Here is a 15161-nt window from a genome sequence, read left to right as displayed (position 1 = left end):
GTGTACCTATGCAACAATCCTGCATGATCTGAACATGTACCCCAGAACCTAAAGTACAATTACAAAAAAAAAAAAAAAAAAAAAAAAAAAAAAAGAAAAGAAAATACATTGAATTGACTGAAAATAACACAGCACATCAAAATTTGTACAATGGGGCCAGGTGCAGTGGCTCATGCCTGTAATCCAAGCACTTTTGGTGGCTGAGGTAGGAGGCTCATTTGAGGACAAGAGTTCAAGACCAGCCTGAGCAAAACAGGATGACCCTGTTGTAGAGGAAAAGTTAAATACTAAATTTGAACTCACTTGAACATGGACATAAACAACTGTCACCAAGTCCCAGAAGAGGTTGTGTGAGCCCCTTGAAGCGTTAATTCAGAATTGTTTCAGAGAAATCTCTATTTCAATCTATTCCTAAATGTTAGTTATTGAAAAACATGAGACAATTGCATATTTTTGCCTTCCTTGAGCCCAGTCATGAAGGGCCCTCGTGACTGAGCCTCAGGCCAAACAACCTGTTACAGAAAGAGCTAGGATCCCAGACTGCGCCAAAGCTTCCTGAGACCTCTTCTCATCTGTGCATGGATGAGTGGCCAACTCTAGAGCCCAGGTTGTTGCTTCCCAGTCTGATGGTGAATCCTCCATAGTCTGCTAAGGGTAAATATATATATATATATATATATATATCTCCTTCTCTTCTTCCCATTGCAATTTACTTATATCATTTGCTTATACAATTTGTTTATTACATTAATTTGCTTATTATATTATTTGTTTATTATAGCTGCATTGTCATTTACATGGGATAAAGTAGGATTAAATTTACCCTTAAAGGTATTGTGTGTGTGTGCCTTTTCTTCTCCGCTGGCACATCTCCCACACAGAACACCTGTCTCTACAAGAAATTTAAAAAAATTAGTCAGGTGTGGTGGTGCACACCACTTGCTACTCAGCTACTTGGGAGGCTGAGCTGCTCAGGAGGCTGAGGCGGAAGGATCACTTGAGTTCAAGGCTACAGTGAGCTATGATCATGTCACCACACTTCAGTCTGGGTGACAGACTAAGACCCTGTCTCGGGGGGAAAAAAAAAAAGTGGAATGTAGCTAAAGCGGTAATTATGGGGAAATATAGAGCCTGAAATATTTATATCAGAAAATCTTAAGAAATCCAAAGGAAAGGTACTGGAACAATTTAAGTGAATTTGGCAAAATCATAGGACACGAGGTTAAAAAACAAGTCACTTATCTTTCTACTTAACTAATATCAATTTGGCAATGACATTTTAAAATTTATTTATAATGCCAAATGATTTAAAAACTTAGGAATACATGTGACAAATAATGTACAAACCCTGAGCACTTAAATCTACAAACAAATCATTTCTGAGATAAATTAAAGAAGCCCTAACCTCCCACTCTGGCAAAATAGTGAGGCAAGCCATGTTCATGCAGTGGAAGACTCAATGCTGTTCAAATGGCAATTCTTGCCAAACTGATCTATAGATACATCGTAGTCTCAATAAAAGTTCCAGTAGGATTAAAAAGAAAACTTCTTTTTTTGAGAGATAAACAAGCTGACTAAAATTTACATGAACAGTGCCAGGCTCCAGGCCCATGGCAGTGTCCAGCGATCCCCTTGGTCCCTAGGTTCCAGGCCGGCATCAAGCTTCAGGCCTGATCAGGTGCCAGACAAGCCCCTGTAGCTCTAAACTTCAGGCCTGCACCCATGGATCCAGCGTTCAGGCCCACCCCAGCATCAGACTGGCACCAGCAGAGCCCAGGCTCCAGACCAGCCTCATCAGATACTTGTTCCAACCATACCTGGTGCCTAGCCAGCCCCCATGGACTCAGGCTTCTGGCTGGCTACAATACCCCCATGCTTAAAAAAAACTGGGATCCAAGCCTACCTCAGCAGACCCTGAGTCCAGGCCTATCTGGTGGACCCTGGTGCCAGGTCAGGCCCCATGGAACGAGGCTCCAAATTGCTCCAAAAGACAGGCTCTAAGCCAGCACATGAACCCAAGTTCTATGTCAGTTCTTATAATCCAGCCTTCAGGCCCACCACAGCACCAGACTGGTCCTGGTGGCCCCAGGCTCTAGGATAGCACCCACAGACACAGGCTTCAGGCTGGCCAACCCTAGTGCCAGGCTGGTACCTGTTAGCCCCACAAGATGGCCTGCCAAAAACTATGGAATCTGTGAATACTGCATTTTTCATTCATGTTTGGTTAAAAAAAAACTGTAGGTACACCCATACAGTTAAAGCATGTTGTTCAAGAGTCAGCTGTATTTTGAATTATCTATGTTTATGGAAGTCTATTTCGTAAGGGTCAGTTACTGGTGATTTATTTTTTTCACTTTGGTGGTGTCATGTTTCCCTGATTGGTGAAGGGTTTTCCTGGATAAAGCCAGTCTTAAAAGAATGGAAGAAGTGCCTGCTTCTTCAAATGAACAGACACCAATGCAGGATCAGAGGATCACAGATAATCAGGGAAACATGACACCACCAAAGTGAAAAAATAAATCACCAGTAACGGACCCTTAAAGAAAGAGAGATCCACAACATAGATAATTCAAAATACAGCTGACTCTTGAATAACTCATTTGAACTGTGCAGGTCTACCTACACAAATTTTTTTTTAACCAAACATGAATCAAAAATGCAGTATTCACAGGAAGTGAAACCTGTGTATACAGAAGGCTGACTTTCATATGTGTGAGTTCTGCAGGATTATAGTATGAATGCTTTTTGGTTTATGTGGGCAGTTCTGGAACCAATTCCTCATGTACACTGAGGGACAACTGTAAACACCTTAAGGAAGCTCAGTGAGCGACAGGGGAACACAGATACACAGGTAAATGAAATTAGGAGAACAATGCACAAACAAAAGAAGACATTCGATAAAGAAAGAAATCATACAAAGAACCAAACAAAAATTCTAGAGATAAATAACACAATGCTCAACTGAAAAGTTTTATGGAGAGCTTTAACAGCAGACTTGATGAAACAGAAGAAAAAAAATCAGTGAACTCAAAGACAGCTTATTTGAAATTACCCAGTCAGAAGAATAAAACCTGAAAAAAAAGAAAAAGAATGAAGGAAAAAAAGAAAAAGAATGAAAAAAGCCTACAGAACTTATGGGACATCATTAGGCAAGCCAAAATTTGCATGGTGAGAATCCCAGGAGAATCAGCAAAAAAACAAAAAGCAAGAAAGCTTATTTAAAGAAATAATGACAGAAAACATCCCAAGTCTGGAGTAGAAAATGAACATCCAGATCCATGAAGCCCAAAAGAACTCAAATAGATAAATTACTAAAAGATCTTCCCTGAAACAGATTACAGTTAAATATTCAAAAGACAAAGACAAAAAGAGAATTTGGAAAGTAGCAAGAACAAAGCAACTAGTCACATATAAGGGAATCTCCACAAGACTATCAGTGGATTTTTCAGCAGAAACATTACTGCCCAGGAGAGAGTAGGACGATGTAGCCAAAGTGCAGAAAGAAAAAATATCTGCCAACCAAGAATACTATACCAGGCCAGGCTGTTTTTCAGAAAGAAAAGAGAGATGAAGACTTTCCCAGACAAACAAAAGCTGTGGGAGTTCTTCACTCCTAGACCTGTTGTACCAGAAATGCTAAAAGGAATTCTTCAAGTTAAAACAAAACTATGCTACACAATATGAAACACATGAAAGTATAAAAACCACTATAAAGGTTAAAATAGTTAAATTCAGAATACTTTAATACTGTATGGTAGTGCATAACTATCTTTTGATTCTTATAAAAGTTTAATGATGAGTATTACAAATAATTATAAAATAGTTTGTTAATGAATACACACTATATAAAAGATGGAAATTGCAGCTCTAATAACATAAAATGTAGGGGGAGAATAAAGTGTACAGTTTTTATATGAATTTGAAGTTATTATCAGTTCAAAATAGACTGCTGTCAGATGTTTTATGTAAGCTTCATGATAACCACACAGAAAATACAAAAAAGATAAAGAAATTAAACCATGCCTCTACAAAAAAAATCATCAAAATCACAAAGGAAGACAACAAGAGATAAATGATAAAGAAATGATTCCTTCAGAAATTGGTGGCAGGCAGAAAACAACATACTGGCAGTAGTAAGTCTTTACTTATCAGTAATTATTTAATTGCAAATAGATTAAATTCTCCAATGAAAAGACACTTTAGTTTTATAGACACACAGAGCTGAAAGACTAAGGATAGAAAGAAACAGTCCATGTAACTAGTAACAAAAAGAGTGCAGGGGTGGCTATGCTTACATGAGACAAAATAGGTTTCAAGTTAAAAACTATCACAACATAGAAGGTCATTATATAATGATAACGAAGTCAACTCATCAAGACAATATAATGAGCATAAATAATATAAATATTCCCAGTACAGGAGCATTTAAATATATAAAACAAATGTTAACAGAACTGAAAAGAGAAATAGATAGCAATACAATATTAATAGGGGACTTTAACACACCATTTTAAACAATGGATAGATCATCCAGATAGAAAAGCACTAAGGAAACTGTGGACTTGAACAACACTATAGACCAAAGAGACGGAATACACAAATACAGAATATTGCATCCAACAGCAAAATATGAAGACTTGTTCTATGGCTTAATATATGATCTATCCTGGATAATGTTCTTTGTTCAAGTGCACAAATAGCTCCAAATGTTCAAATGCACAAAGAACATCATCCAGGATAGATCATATATTAAGCCACAAAACAAGTCTTAACAAATTTGAGAAGACTAAAATCATATCAAGTATCTTTTCTAGCCACTGTAGTATGAAACTAGAAACAAATACCAAGAGAAATCTTTGAAAATTCACAAATACATTGAAATTAAACATGTTCTTGAATAGCCAATAGATCAAATAAATTAACAGGGAAATTTACAAATCTTGAGACAAACAAAACTAGATACAGCATACACATTGATATGGTTTGGATGTTTTGTCTCTTCCAAATCTTATGTTGAAATGTGACCTCCAGTGTTGGAGGTGGGCCTAGTGGGAGGAGTTTGGGTCATGAGGGTGGGTCCTTCATGAATAGCATGGTGCTGTTTCACCATAATGAGTGAGTTGTCACTCTATTAGTTCATGCCAGATCTGGCTGTTTAAAATAACGTGGCACCTCTTACCTCCTCTCTTGCTCCTGTTCTCATCATGTGATATATAACACCTGCTCCCCCTTTGCCTCTGCCATGATTGTAAGCTTCCTGAAGCCCTCACCAGAAACAGGTGCTGGCAGCATGCTTTGTGTATAACCTACAGAACTGTGAGCCAAAATAAACTTCTCATCTTTATAAATTGGCCAGCCTTGAGTATTCCTTCACGGAGATGCAAAATGGAATAACACACATATTAATTTGAAATACATAAGACCCAAACTGAAACTATAAAAAATTGAGAAGAAAATGGGAAAGTCTTAGAGAAGAGTTAGGCAAAGTTTTCATAGCACACAGAGTAAATAAATCATAAATGAAAATATATACATTGCACTTCATAAAACTTAAAAGGTTTGCTGATCAAAAAAATACCATTAATATGAAGTGGGAAGCAATCCATTTGTATAAAACATTTGCTAAACATATATCTGACAAAGAACTCTTTTCTAAAATATATAATGAAGGCTTTCAACTTAATAATAAAAAGACAAACACCCAATAAAAAAGGGGGGCTCATAGGTCTAAAGAAACAACTTATGAAAGAAAATATACAAATGGCAAATAAGCACAGTTGGATATCAGTACACAAACAGTGGGATAACTAAAGAAGTCTTTTGGTGGCTAAACTTATATCAGACAAAATAGATTTTAAGAAACTTTCAGAAGAGACAGCTGTAGAGAAACTAGAACTCTCATACTTTGCTGGTGGAAATACAAGATGGCACATCCACTTTTGAAAACAGCTTGGCAGCTCCACATAAAGTTGAACATGCATTTATCCTACAAGCCAACAATACTGCCCTGATGTTTTTACCCAAGAGAAGTAGAAACATGCCTACATAAAGACCTGCACATGTATGTATAATAGTTTTATTCATAATAGTCTCAAACTGGAAATAGCTCCAAATGTCTATGACTCATTAATGGATTAACAAATTCTGGTACATCCAGACAAGGGAATACTACTCAGCAAAATGAAGGAAAAGACTACTGATACATGCAAGATGATGATGGCTCTCAAAAGCATCATGCAATGTGAAACCACTTAGACACAGATATAATAAATTATATACTATCTGATTTCATTTATAGCAAATTCTAGAAAAGGCAGATCAGTAGTAGCAAAAAAAAAAAAAAAAAAAAAATCCAGATCAGTGGGCAATAGCTGGCAAGTAGGATAAGAGAACTTCTTGTGCTGATGAAATTGTTCTGGAACATGACTGTGGTTGGTGGTAGTTGGATGGCTATTCATATTTACCAAAAGTCATAGAACTGTATACTTAAAATGGTCTAATTTTATTATATATAAAAAATACATCAGTAAAGCTGTAAAATAAATGGGTATGAAACTATGCAGAAGTGCTGTGAAGAACAGTTTTTATTAATAGCTCTAAAGTAATGTGCACAATATTGGGAGTAAGTGAATAAGCTCTCTCTCACCCTCATTTTCTTCCTTTTAACTTCATTATTAGAGGCAATGACTGAGAGGTCTTTTGAAATTAGTTTTTAGTCTTTATTTAAATACTCCCGATTGAATCATATGGCTCCTTCACATAAAATACCAAATACAAATTTTGCCCAGATGGACAAAAGATGTATTGTCTTCAAATCATTGGGTTGGCTCTCTTAACTTTTACTCTAGATATCCAAGCTTAAAAGCAACCAGATGAGGTTTTATGGAATTTTGTAAAAAGGGAAGAAAAAAGAAGACAACGATGAAGAAGAAATAATGAAAACAACTTTTGCTCATGGGAGGAAATTTTCTGTGCCAGCTTTTAGTTCAGAATGATCTTTTATTGGCCAAATTCCAAATTCCTCAAAGTCCAGGCTTCTAATGTAAGTGCTGACACAATTTCAAATGTAGTGCTGCAAACAGGACGATATAATGAATGCTGTATAAATTTACTTGCTATCTTTTATGATAGTCTCTTTCTTTTGCAACAATTTGCCTCATTTTAATTTCTGTTGTTATTTTAGTATTATGCTAGAAAAAGTGGTTGAAAATCATTCCTTTTCCAAACTCTGTTTTTGTGCACTTATTATATAATAAAAATTATCCTTGGTGCTGAAATTTTTCAAACTTGTTTCTCTCTACATTGGCATAATAAATCTTTTATTTTTTGTATCAAGTACAAACTTTCTTTTTATTTTGCCTATTTCTGTTGTATTATGAAATACCTCAGACAGTGTAAGTTTCTTCTTAAACCACTAGCTCTTTCCATGAGGATATAACCAATTTCTATAATTGAAAATAATCTAGGTGAAAAACTTGCTTATTTGGAGGAAAGCAATTTTAGCTCCATTCGCACATGTGTGTTTTGTACTCTCTATTTCCTGCTTTTTAAGATTCTGACAGCGCAACAATGCTACATTATTACCGTATGTTAATCAAAGCTTAATGTGTGAGAAGAAAGAATACTAGATATTATGTACATTTTTACAAATGCTTCAAATAAACCATGCTCAGAGATAGGGATAAAGATTCAAGCGTTCTTCCCATGACACACTTGAAATCACTAGACTAAACTGCATGAATGAGAACTCAGTTCTTGCTTTTGCAGTACAAGTAGGAGATACATAAATCCTTTCATTCAAAGTTTCTCTTCTATGGTTTCATTCTGGACTCATCCTCCAAATGATCTAAACCTAAATGTTAAACAGGCCTTTTAAATTACAATTTGTATGTGTGCACACAAGACAGCAGCAGCACTTACAGATTTTAGGGAAACATACCTGAGAATTTCCAGAATTTAATGCATATAAAAATTTCTAAGGAAATCTTTCTGCACAGTTGACAATGATTAAGATCTGGTATGATAAATGTAGATATTTGATACTCAACAGTGGAGGACTGATCACTCAGAACTAGGTAGCAGAATATGGAGACTTCACATTACATTTTGTCCACTGAAACCTAGGTTACATCTCAGGAACTAGATGAAGATTACCACATGGTTGGCACTGTGAGTGGAATGAATCTGAATTTGACTTTTAGTGGGGGTCAACACATAAAATTACCATCCTAATGGTGCCACACTTGCCACTCTTAGTGGTAGAATAAGAATGATGCCAAGGACTCAATTTGTTGAAAGTATATTTTTAAATTTGGAAGATAAATATAACCAGGGGGGCTGCAGAGCTAAAATTACTAGAAATACCTGTACTGTCCCTGACCAATTTTCCATTTTTATGCTTATAAATAAAAGTCTTAATTTTTGTGAGAACATAAAAGACCCAAAGACTGCTATATCCAACAACACAACTAAAAGTATTCTGCTAGGGATGTCAATATGACTGTGAGGTAACCGGGTGTGGTGACTCACTCCTGTAATCCCAGCACTTTGGGAGGCCAAGGCGAGTGGATCACTTGAGGTCAGGAGTTTGAGACGAAACTGGCCAACATGGTGAAACCCCATTTCTACTAAAAATACAAAAAATTAACCAGGCATGGTGGTGCACGCCTGTAGTCCCAGCTACTTGAGAGGCTGAGGCATAAAGAATTGCTTGAACCCTGGAGGTGGAGATTGCAGTGAGCCAAGATCACACCACTGCATGCCAGCCTGGGTGACAGAGTGAGATTCTGCAAGGTATAAAATAACCTGGACCTTTTGGTCCCTGCAATTATCCTCCTGCATACAAAAGAATGAGTGTCTATTTTCCGTATTTTAATGCCAATTACTTATAACATTTTATTCCTCTTGCCCACTGTTACTTTTTAATACAAAGAAATGATACACTTACCCACTAAAAATAATGTACTAACATGAATTCTCTCATTTGGCAGTACACGAGGAAAAACAAAAGTTCATGCAGATATTAATTGCTATGAGCTCAAAGAAAGAAATGATCACTTTAGTAGTAAGGAAAGGCTTCATGGAGGAGATGGAAATTGAGTGGAAAAATGGTTAAGAGAGAGCCAGGTGCACTGAAGAGAGATGAGCCTCTAGGATGGACACGATGTCTAGAAAAACCATTTTCTGTGAAGGGTGTATAGGAATAGCTCAGCATCTAGGAAACAGGTGTGCCTTCTCTTAGAAATCCCAGAGCTTGTCCTCCTGTTCCTGCGCTCGTAACCACCAGGCACCTATGCATTCACCTAGTTAAAAGTTGCAGGTAGTTGTAGAGACAAACACTCTAGATCAAGTTGTAAAGCCCAAAATGAAAAGAGCCAAGATATTACTTGAGAAGAACTGAAACTCAATGAAAATATTTAAAATATCATGCTAATTAAAGGGGGAAATGCAAATGCAACAGGGATACAAGTACTTAAAAGATGTGTATGCACTGAAAAAACCATACAGTGTACTGCATAAAAAGAAAAATGTTACAAGACCTTTTGAGGATCAGACATCATTGGAATTCTTTTCAACAAAGTCAGATTGTTCTTTATTCATGTTTGGCTCCCCTAATAAGAAGTGGCTAAATAATCTAGTAATAGGTCATATGTATGACTACTATATATTGGATATGATTGAATTAGGTATTGAGAATTTTGTCTTCCTAAAAGACATTAAGAACAGTAAATGACCCGAGGGAACAAAACCCATGCTAATATTTGTTGGTGATGATTTTGATGTAACAGAAGATTATAGAAGACTAAAATGTCTTCTTATTAATTTCTTCAGAGGCCCCACAGTATCCATCTGGCTGTATTAGAGTATGTTCTGCATTTCACTACACTGAATGGGAAGATTTACTTTTGAAGTTATAAGTTGCTGTTGAAGAAATTTGGTTGCAGAACACTATGGATTTAATTGGAAGAGACGGGACCCTCATTGGATCCAGTTCTGAAGAGGACACACCTGGCATTGAATGACCTTTAAAAATCATCTATGAAAATGCCAAAAGTTCTGATGCCAAAGAAGAAGATCTCCCATGATACTTTTGGTACAATATATGGAAGGATTCATATGCAGAAGAAAAATCTAAGCAAACTACAAACTAGGAAAATAAAGGGGTTGAAGAAACAACCTGCAGAAAGGATAACAGAAGACCAGGAGAAAAAGTCATAACAGAAGACCAGGAGAAAAAGTCAAAAAGAATTTTTTAAAAAATTGATGGAACTTAGCCAATCACTACTGTTTTATTGTGCTCTACTTAGGACAATTATCAAGCGTCAATACATTCAGAGTTTCTTATAAGATCTTATTATATATTTTTATAAGATAATTTTACTCTATATTTTTTGTTTTATTATTATTATTATTATTATTATTATTGTACTTTAGGTTCTGGGGTACATGTCAGGTCATGCAGGATTGTTGCATAGGTACATACATGGCAATGTGGTTTGCTGCCTTCATCCCCCCATCACCTATATCTGGTATTTATCCCCTCGATATCCCTCCCCACCCTCCCTACCCCCCGCTGGCCCTCCCCTAGTCCCCCCACAACTGACCACAGTGTGTGATGCTCCTCTCCCTGTGTCCATGTGTTCTAATTGTTTAACACCCACTTATAAGTGAGAACATTTGGTGTTTGGTTTTCTGTTCTTGTGTCAGTTTGCTGAGAATGATGGTTTCCAGATTCATCCATGTCCCTATGAAGGACATGAACTCATCATTTTTTAATGGCTGCATAGTATTTTATGGCTGAAAATGTGATATATATGTGCCACATTTTCTTTATCTATTCTATCGTCGATAGGCATTTAGGTTGGTTCCAGGTCTTTGCTATTATAAACAGCGCCACAATGACCACACATGTGCATATGTCTTTATAATAGAACAATTTATAATTCTTTGGGTATATACCCAATAATGGGATTGCTGGATCAAATGGAATTTCTATTTCTAGATGCTTGAGGAATCGCCACACTGTCTTCCACAATGGTTGAACTAATTTGCACTCCCACCAACAGTGTAAAAGTGTTCCTATTTCTCCACATCCTCTCCAGCATCTGTTGTCTCCTGATTTTTTTAATGATCGCCATTCTAACTGGCGTGAGATGGTATCTCAATGTGGTTTTGATTTGCATTTCTCTAATGGCCCGTGATAATGAGCAGTTTTTCATATGTTTGCCTCATAGATGTCTTCTTTTGTAAAGTGTCTGTTCATATCCTTTACCCACTTTTGAATGGGTTTGTTTTTTTTCTTGTAAGTCTGTTTCAGTTCTTTGCAGATTCTGGATATTAACTCTTTGTCAGATGGGTAGATTGCAAAAAATTTTTTGTATTCTGTTGGTTGCCAGTTCACTCTAATGATTGTTTCCTTTGTTGTACCAAAGCTGTGGGGTTTAATTAGATCCCATTTGTCTATTTTGGCTTTTGTTGCCATTGCTTTTGGTGTTTTAGCCATGAAGTCCTTGCCTATGCCTAGGTCCTGAATGATTTTGCCTAGGTTTTCTTTTAGGGTTTTTATAGTGTTAGGTCTTATGTTTAGATCTTTAATCCATCTGGAGTTAATTTTAGTGTAAGATGTCAGGAAGGGGTTCAGTCTCTGCTTTCTGCACATGGCTAGCCTGTTTTTCCAACACCATTTATTAAACAGGGAATCCTTTCCCCATTGTTTGTTTTTCTCAGGTTTGTCAAAGATCAGATGATTGTAGATATGTGTTGTTGCTCCTGAGGTCTCTGTTCTGTTCCATTGGTCTATAACTCTGTTTTGGTACCAGTACCATGCTGTTTTGATTACCATGGCCTTGTAGTACAGTTTGAAGTCAGGCAGCATGATACCTCTAGCTTTGTTCTTTTTGCTTAGGATTGTTTTGGCTAAGTGGGCTCTCTTTTGGTTCCATATGAATTTTGAAATGTTTTTTTCCAGTTCTGTGAAGAAGGTCATTGGTAGCTTGATGGGGATAGCATTGAATCTATAAATTACTTTAGGCAGTATGGCCATTTTCATGATGTTGATTCTTCCCAACCATGAACATGGAATGTTTTTCCATCTGTTTGTGTCCTCTCTTATTTCATTGAGTTTTGTAGTTCTCCTTGAAGAGGTCTTTTACATCCTTTGTTAGTTGTATTCCTAGGTATTTTGTTCTCTTCATAGCAATTGTGAATGAGAGCTCACTTTTGATTTGGCTCTCTGTTAGTCTGTTATTGGTGTATAGAAATGCTTGTGATTTCTGCACATTGATTTGTATCCTGAGACTTTGCTGAAGTTGCTTATCAGTTTCAGGAGATTTTGGGCTGAGAGGATGGGGTCTGCTAAATATACTATCATGTCATCTGCAAATAGAGACAATTTGACTTCCTCCTTTCCTAATTGAATACCCTTTATTTCTTTTTCTTGCTTGATTGCTCTAGCTAGAACTTGCAATACTATATTGAATAGGAGTGGTGAGAGAGGGCATCCTTGTCTTGTGCCAGGTTTCAAAGGGAATGCTTCCAGTTTTTGCCTGTTCAGTATGATATTGGCTGTGGGTTTGTCATAAATAGCTTTTATTATTTTGTGATACTTACCATCAATACCTAGATTATTGAGGGTTTTTGGCATAAAGGGCTGTTGAATTTTGTCAAAGGCCTTCTCTGTATCTATTGAGATAATCATGTGGTTTTTGTCTTTGGTTCTGTTTATGTGATGGATTATATTTATAGACTTGTGTATGTTGAACCAGCCTTGCATCCCCAGGATGAAGCCTACTTGATTATGATGAATAAGCTTTTTGATTTGCTGTTGCATTCTGTTTGTCAGTATTTTATTGAATATTTTTGCATTGATGTTCATCATGGATATTGGCCTGAAGTTTTCTTTTTTAGTTGTGTCTCTGTCCAGTTTTGGTATTAGGATGATGTTGGTCTCATACAATGAGTTGGGCAGAATTCCCTCTTTTTGTATTGTTTGGAATAATTTCAGAAGGAATGGTACCAGCTCCTCTTTGTACGTCTGGTAGAATTTGGCTGTAAACCCATCTGGACCTGGGCTTTTTTTAGTTGGTAGGCTATTAATTGCTGCCTCAACTTCAGCCCTTGTTATTGGTCTATTCAGGGGTTCAACTTCTTCCTGGTTTAGTCTTAGGAGAGTGCAAGTGTCCAGGAATTTATCTATTTCTTCCAGATTTACTGGTTTGTGTGCATAGAGTTGTTTGTAGTAATCTCTAGTGGTAGTCTGTATTTCTGTAGAATCGGTGGTGCTGTCCCCTTTATTGTTTTTTCTTGCATCTATTTGATTCTTCTCTCTTTTCTATTAATCTGGCTAGTGGCCTATTTTGTTGATTTTTTTTTTCTCAAAAACCAGCTCCTGGATTTGTTGATTTTTTGAAAGGGTTTTTTTTGTGTCCCTATCTCCTTCAGTTCTACTCTGATCTTAGTTACTTCTTGTCTTCTGCTAGCTTTTGAAATTTTTTGATCTTGTTCCTCTAACTCTTTCAATTTCGATTATAGGGTGTTGATTTTAGACCTTTCCTTGCTCCACGTGGGCATTTATTGAACAGTAATATACTAATATTAAGTATAAAAAAAGAAATCCTACAACTTCAATATGACTCAAAACCTGCCTTCACTGTTTAAGTCTAAAAATTTCAACAAAAATAGGGAATAGGAAAAAAATCTGATTTCATAATACCTTTGTGACATTTTTATTACTACCTGTACGTTAGAGCAATGCTAGTTACCAGAACAGGTAAGCTCCCAAATTCCACTCTTCACAACAATAAATATGCATTTCTTGCATATGATGCAGACTAGGGTAGGTGCTCCCAGTTGGGTAGCCTTCCAGCCACCCCACAGCATGGTCATTCGAAGACTCAGACTTTTTCATCTTGTGGCCCTACTCCCTTCTTAGGGTCCTAGAGTCCTCTTTCTTCAGAACAACAGGGAAAGAGACTATGCAAAAGATGTAACTCCCTCTTCACCACTTCCCAGAATGTCATGTATCATTTCCACTCATATTTCCCTTGGGTAGAGCCAGTTAATGGCCAAATTAGATGTAAGGAGGCTGAAAAATGTGGTCCTTGGCTGAAGAGTTACTTCCCCATGACAATGCAGCATTGTGGAAGGGGAACATGAAATTGTGACGGTCTGTTAGCTGCCTCTGCTACACCACTGAGAGTATGTATAAGGTCAATACATCTAAATTATGTTGTCTTTCTGGATAAGAGTTTCAATAAGGTAATAAGTTGCCTGGATTTATTATAGAAATATTAATAAGGCATTACATAGGCAAGACTCACACTTCACAGCTGGCATTCATTCAATTCAATCATTGTTTTATAAAGAACTTATCAGAGATTCAGTTCCTCAGCAAAGGCTTTTTAGATATAGGTAAGGCTACAGAGATAATTTGGCCTTTGTAGATTTTTGGATTCTAGCTGAATTATCCCATTAGAAGTCTCCTATGGTCTGAATGTTTGTATTCCCCAGCAAATTTATGTGTTGAAATACCCTCTAGATGATGGTATTGGGGAGTGATTAAATCATGAGGGCTGAGTCCTCATGAATGAGATTCATGCCCTTATAAAAGGTACCCCAGAGCACTATAGTCCGCTCTACCTTGTGAAGACATAGCAAGATGATATCATCTATGAGTCGGGAAGTGAGTTTTCATCAGACACCAAACCTGCGAACACCCTGACCTTGGACTTCTCAGTCTCCAGAACTATGAGAACTAAATTTCTGTTATTTAGAAGCTCCCCAATCAACGGTATTTTGTTATAGCAGCCTAAATGGACTATGATAAAGTCACTTCTGGCCTATTATGGGAAGGAGTCTTGCACCGATGGCACTAAATTATAAACCTCCCCAAATTTGCTGCTTCAAAGACCTGGTCCCTGAGATTTCACCATGGATAGCTAATAACACATTCACAAGAAAGCAGAATAAATCTAAATAAGCAATTGGGATGCACAATTTTTTTAATAAAAAAAAGGATGAAGAGGAAACAAACTCTCTGCAGAGCTTCCCCCTTTGGTTTGTGGTAACACTAACATTTGTTTCAAGTTCTGGGGAAGGCTTAGGGTTTGGCTTTGAATATCACCCAAACAAAACTGCAAGAGGCTTGTCCATACTCTTTTCCA

General features: G+C 36.9%; 1 pseudogene; it reads left to right on the top strand.

Moving 5' to 3' along the window:
- Positions 1 to 10218, top strand: part of LOC108316175 — a 46919-nt pseudogene extending 36701 nt beyond the window's left edge.
- The last annotated feature ends 4943 nt before the right edge of the window (positions 10219 to 15161 follow it).

This window comes from Cebus imitator, unplaced genomic scaffold (genome assembly GCF_001604975.1).
Source record: "Cebus imitator isolate Cc_AM_T3 unplaced genomic scaffold, Cebus_imitator-1.0 Scaffold183, whole genome shotgun sequence".
Lineage (NCBI taxonomy): Eukaryota > Metazoa > Chordata > Mammalia > Primates > Cebidae > Cebus > Cebus imitator.
This window is presented reverse-complemented; position numbering and strand designations above follow the sequence as displayed.